This window comes from Cricetulus griseus, assembly GCF_003668045.3.
Source record: "Cricetulus griseus strain 17A/GY chromosome 1 unlocalized genomic scaffold, alternate assembly CriGri-PICRH-1.0 chr1_1, whole genome shotgun sequence".
NCBI classification, from domain to species: Eukaryota; Metazoa; Chordata; class Mammalia; order Rodentia; family Cricetidae; genus Cricetulus; species Cricetulus griseus.
In genome coordinates this window covers 103,504,471-103,510,470 of record NW_023276807.1, presented here as the reverse complement: position 1 = coordinate 103,510,470, position 6,000 = coordinate 103,504,471, and positions in this window count along the sequence as shown.

The window sequence follows — 6,000 nt, the reverse complement described above, 5'->3', positions numbered from 1 at the left end:
GGAGAGAGAGAGAGAGAAGAAGAGAGAGAGAGAGAGAGAGAGAGAGAGAGAGGTCAAAAGAAGAGTGAGAAGGGGTTCACTGAAGGTGGTGCTGAACCTGTCCTGTGACAATGAGTTCCCAGGTGAGAGAGAAGGAGGCCGCATGATGCTCCTCCTCCAGTGTACATAGGCTTAAACTACTAAAATCTATTTTCCTTATTTTACCCTCTTAAGAGGTGGCCACTGTGATTTTTGGGGACACCCTCTGCAGATGCACAAAAATGAATAGAGCCTGAGGCAAAGGTTCATATCAAGTTCCATCTTTCAGCTAAATCTGATGGTGTAATCACAATGCCTAGGATGCTGAGGCAGGAGGATTGCCACAAGTTTGAGGCCACCCTGGGCTACACAGTGAGTTCCGGAACAGTCTGAGCCAGGATTCGAGAAGCCCCATAGTTAAGGCTCACAAAACGCAGTAATTGCCCTCCTTCCCCTTCTCCAGAAACCACAGTTCCACTCTGCCCCCCTTTTTTTGGTTTCACTTCCCTATTCCTAAGGGACACTCTTGTTGCTACTTCCTATCCCCAACATCACTGTCAGCACTTGCCTGTTGATGCTAAGTGACCACCCTTCACACAAAGCCTCGAAGCAATCAGTTTCCTCTCCTCAGCTTGCTTCTCCTGGAGCTAACAAATGTTATCAGTTTTGTTCGCCTTTTTGAAATAAGAAATTTAAATCCTTCCCAATGCCCAAATTTCCCCCAAAGGTGTTCCAATTTATTAGACATTCCATTAGCCCCTAATGGACTCTTCTAAGTCTGGCATGGCCTTCATGTCCCTTCACCAGTGTCCTGTCACTATCTTTGTTTCTGTGGAATCCCCCTACTGTGGAGTTCCCACTTGGTCTTTCTCGATTTCCCCCATCTTTTTCCAGAAGCACACCCTCATGTGGCTCCTGAGGAAGGAGCACATTTTCTAAGGTTTATTCTGTCACCGAGGATTTGTGCTTTGGCTGAGTCCAGTCAAGTGTCTCTGATCTCTGAGCTTTGCTTATTGTCATAGTTCTAATCCTGGTCCCTTCTCTCTCTACACTTACAAGATCTCCAACTCAAGATGCTGAAAGTCCTGTAGACATTCCTGAAGCACACACCTATCTCTCCTCCTCCTCCTCCTCCTCCTCCTCCTCCTCCTCCTCTTCCTCCTCCTCCTCTTCTTTTTTTGAGACAGGGTTTCTCTGTGTAGCTTTGGAGCCTATCCTGGCACTCACTCTGGAGACCAGGCTGGCCTCTAACTCACAGAGATCCGCCTGCCTCTGCCTCCCGAGTGCTGGGACTAAAGTCGTGCGCCACCAACGCCCAGCTATTTCTCTTCTTGTATCTGAACATTCATCCCATCCTTTTAACCTGGATCTTAGTTTGCCTTCTATTTCTGTGATTAAACACCATAACTAAAAGCGACTTGGAGAGAAGATAGTTTATTTCATCTTACAGTTTATAGTCCATCATGAAAAGAAGCCAGAGCAGGAACTCAAGTCAGGAACCTGGAGACAAAAACTGAAGAGGCAATGGGGAAACTCTGTTTACTGCCCTGTTTCCCATGCTTGCTCAGCCTGCTTTCATATATATCGCAGAACCAGCTCAGGGGTGGCCCTGCTCACAGTGTACTGGCTCCCACATCAGTCATCAATCAAGAAAGTCCCCCAGGCTAATTGATGGAGACATTTTCTCAATGGAGGTTCCTTCTCTCTTCCCAGATAGCTCCAAGTTGTGTCAAATTAACCAAAACTAAACAAAAGAAAACAAGCCAACTAGTGCAGACTAGCATGACCTGGAAACTCGATTTTCTTCCCTCCTTTCTTTCTAGACCTTTTATTTAATGTTAGAACTCATAGACTCATTTCTTTTTCTCTCACATACCCATTTTTTTCTTCAGTGTTTAGCTTTACTATAAGAGTCCCTGTATTCTGGGATGGTATTGGGAGATAAAAGTTTTTGTGTCAAACCTGACAGGCCCAGGACCCATATGGAGGAAGGACGAATCAATTCCTGCAGTTGTCCTCTGAGCTCCACATGCATGCCCCTCCCCGAACTCTCTCAATAATTAATTAATTAAAGATTGCCTTAATCTTATCTTCTGGCTCTTCTATTGAGTTTCTAAGCTCAAGTACATATATACACATATATTTTCTAGGATCATATATGTAGATTTCAAGAAATATATACATATATATATATATATACACACACACCCATAAAAGATTGAACTTCTATGATCACATGTGTGTATCCCCATCTGTCTCTGTCTCTGTCTCTCTCTAGAGAGTCTCTAGAGTCTCTAGAGTATCTAGAGAGACAGAGACAGAGACAGAGACAGAGACAGAGGGAGAGTAGGTCTCACGTATCCCAGGCTGACCTGGAACTCACAGTATAGCCAAGGATGATCTTGAACTCCGGATTGTCTTGCCCTCACATGTCACATGTCACCACACCAGTTTATGTAGCATTAAGGATCGAACCCAGGCCTTCTTGCATGCCAGGCAACCACTCTGCTAGCTGAGCTATATCTGAAACCTCCCTGATCATATTTAAAATTTTCCAGAGCTCTTCATATTTTGCAAATATTCTTTCTTCCTAGCATCTAGTTCTATTTTTCATGAGTATGCTCAAATTTTTCTCTTTGCTTCTTGAAGTTATTAATCACATTTTCTAAGCCAGGTGTAGCAGCACACACCTGTATCCTGCTAATCAGGAGGCTGAGGTGAAAGGATTGCTTAGACCCGTTTCACTGACCCCAGACACAACTTTTAAGAGGTGTTCTTCAAGGACCTTCACTGTAACCCACTTACCCACTATCTCCACCAATGTATTTGGTAAGCATCTTGGCATATGACTTCCTCTGTTCTATAACAAAATCCCATGTAGCATGTAGCTGCTTTCATGGTGGAATGTGTTTTCTGGAGCAATTCATGTTTCTGGGCCATTGTTATTCATACTTGGATCTAGAATGAACTATCTCTTCTGTCCTTTGAAGTGAGAGTTGTGCTTTGCCTGGACAAGCACGTTCCAGTCCCTCTGAAAGAAGACGATTATAACACAGTATTGTGTCTGAATATGCCAGGGCCCCTGTTTGCATGGTAAATACAAACAAAATGTGATGTTTTGACGTTTGTGGCCCCAGGAAGGCCCGCATGACTTCTTTTAGTCTTAAACTCCCCTGAGCCCTTTGCCTCGAGTAGAACATGACTGAAACTCAGCTCTGGTCTCTGTTACCAACCTGAGGCCCTGAATACAGGAATCTGCCCCAGCTTACTGCTCCACAGCAGGGCTGCACACACGGCATTGTTGCCTGCCCTCAGTGGGATACAGATGCAGACCTCACCTCTAAAGAGTGGTCTAGAAGTTGGGCAAGCCTCTGGGTGTACACACCTCTACTGCTAGAATGAGTGAGTGTGTATATGTGTCTGTGAGTGTGTATGTGTGTGTGTATGATGTGTGTGTGTATATGTGTGTGTGTGTGAATGTGTGTGTGTGTGTATTCCTCTCTGAGGAGGTAGAGGGCAGAGCTACCAAGGATGGTGCTGCAGCTGGGGACCCAGGAGCAGCACCTGTCCTGTTTCCATGTATGAGTAGGGGAGCAAGGCTGCGTGTAGGGAGGTGAACCTGAAAAATAGTCCACGCTGCTAGTCACAACAGAAGAAAAAAAACCACCCCCAAACACAGAATTGAATTTTTAGACTATGTCATATTCAATGCAACCTGGGAAAAGGAGAATAGATCTGTTGTCTCCAAGCCCTTTTTCTTAGCATATTTTATTCGGAACCAGAACAAAGGCAATCTGGAGTTCAGTGTTGTTCCTCTGGTCAGGGAGACTTTTTCTCTCTGTTTTCTTTGTTAACTGTCTTCCTGCACAGCAGAAAAGAAGGGTTCATATACATCAACCCCACTGAGTTACACATTTCCCCCATTTGGATGACCTCTAGACTGAAGATTAACTCAGAACAAAGCAACTGTTAGCAGTGCGTATGTGCTGAACTGTTCACGATGTGTACACTTGTAGGTAAAACGAAAAATGTTCTTATACATCCTACACTTCCCACCCACAAGACTGAAATAAGCCTCCCCTTAATGCTTAGGAGCCCATTTGGGAGAAGAACCTGGGTCTCTACCTCTGAGGAGATTGTTGAGTGATTACATGAGGCCCTCTGGGACAACAGCAGCCACAGCTTATCCCAGAAATAACCAGGCACCGGGATGCACAGGTATCTATCATTCAGTGACCAGGGACTCAGGCACCTAGGTTTCAGGGAAGAGACACCCCAGCCATCTAGGCTCAATCAATTGTTGCTCAGGCCTAGAGTTGTCTGAGGCTCTTGTCCTCAAGCCTTTGTGATCATACTGCCCCCTTGTGGACACTTACATGGACGGCCTCTTGCACCTGTGAAGGCTAAGGTCTGGGGGCTTGACTTCTGTGTATGTTGGTGATTCCCACATACAACATTCCGTTAGAGCAGTGTGTGTGCATGAGTGTTGAGGTGTGTTGGCATCAGTTAGGCCAGTCACCAACCTTACTGGTCACAAACCCACGTATGAGCCTGGTCCTGGGAGGTCTTTTTTCCCTACACAGCCTCCTTCTGGGCACAAGGACAGGGCTGAACTCCCAGCTTTTAAGATGAAGCAGGGGAGAATTAGGAAACCTTGCAGATCCCAAAGGGACCTGTGTGTGAGTCCATCAGCAAATTAAGCTAGAGTTAGCTGAGTGGCCTGTCCACCTGCTCCACTGGGATCACCTGAAACCCATGGCCCATCAGGACCTGGAATGAAATGCAGTCTCTCTGAGGGCCTGGAGAGCTTCAGTCTTCTCCTATCCTACACTTGGGTACCCTGAGAACCCTCCCTTTTGCTTGTTTCCCTTTCTTGGGAACACAAGTGCCAGGCTTCTCTTCATCTTTCACATTAAAATAGATATACCACCTCCTCTTTAATCGTCACCCCCTCCCCAACACAAATGCTCACTTTGGAACCAAGCTGGTCTAAAACTTATGATCCTCCTGCCTCAGCCTCTTGGATGCTGGGATCCTAGGTCTGTGCTCTGGCTCATCTAATCACCCTCTTTAAGGTGGGTTTCCCCACCCCCTCATGGTCCCCACATATTTCCCCCTTTTTTTCCTTACTGCATTAGTTACTTTTCTTGTTGTTGAGTCAAAATACCCAATGACAAGCAACTTAAGGGAGAAAAGGCTTACTTTGGCTCCTGGTTTGAGGGTACACAATCCATCATAAGGGGAAGGTATGGCAGCTGGAGCATGAGGCCACATCCCAGGAAGCCAAAGGAGACAAACATGGTACTCAGCTCACTTTCTCCTTTTTATTCAGCCCAGATCCTGGTGCAAGGGATGGTTCTGCCTACATTTAGAAGGGATCTTCTTTACTCAATTAATCCTTCCTGGAAACCTCCCACGCTCCCAAGTATGTTCCAGTTAATCTGGTGGTGATTATTAACCAATATATGTATACAAACTTCCCCTACTTCTTGGACTGGGCTTCTGTCTGCAGTATTAGAACATTTACCTATAATGCCCAGTAGTGGTGTAGAATGCCTTTAATCCCAGCATTTGATGGGGGCTTGGGGAGCAGAGGCAGTTGGATCTCTGTGAGTTTGAGGCCAGTCTGGTGTACAAGTTCCAGGACAGCTAGGGCTATTACATAGAGAATCCCTGTCAAACAAACAAACAAACAAATAAAAAACCAAACAAAACAATTACAAAAACCAAACAACAGCAACAACAAATCTCTAAATATAAATCTCTAGGGCCTAGGTCCTGTAGCTGAATTTCAGTTAAAGATGTGTGTGTGTGCCGGGAACTTTCTGTGTTAACTTGAAGACTCTTAACCATGCCATGGAAGGTAAGTGTTCTTAGAAGTCTGCAAACTCCATCTACAGTTCTACAGTCCCCAAGAGCTCAGAAACCCAAAGTGTTTCCTTAAAGTTGGTAATAAAGCTGACAAGAACATTCTCATACTTA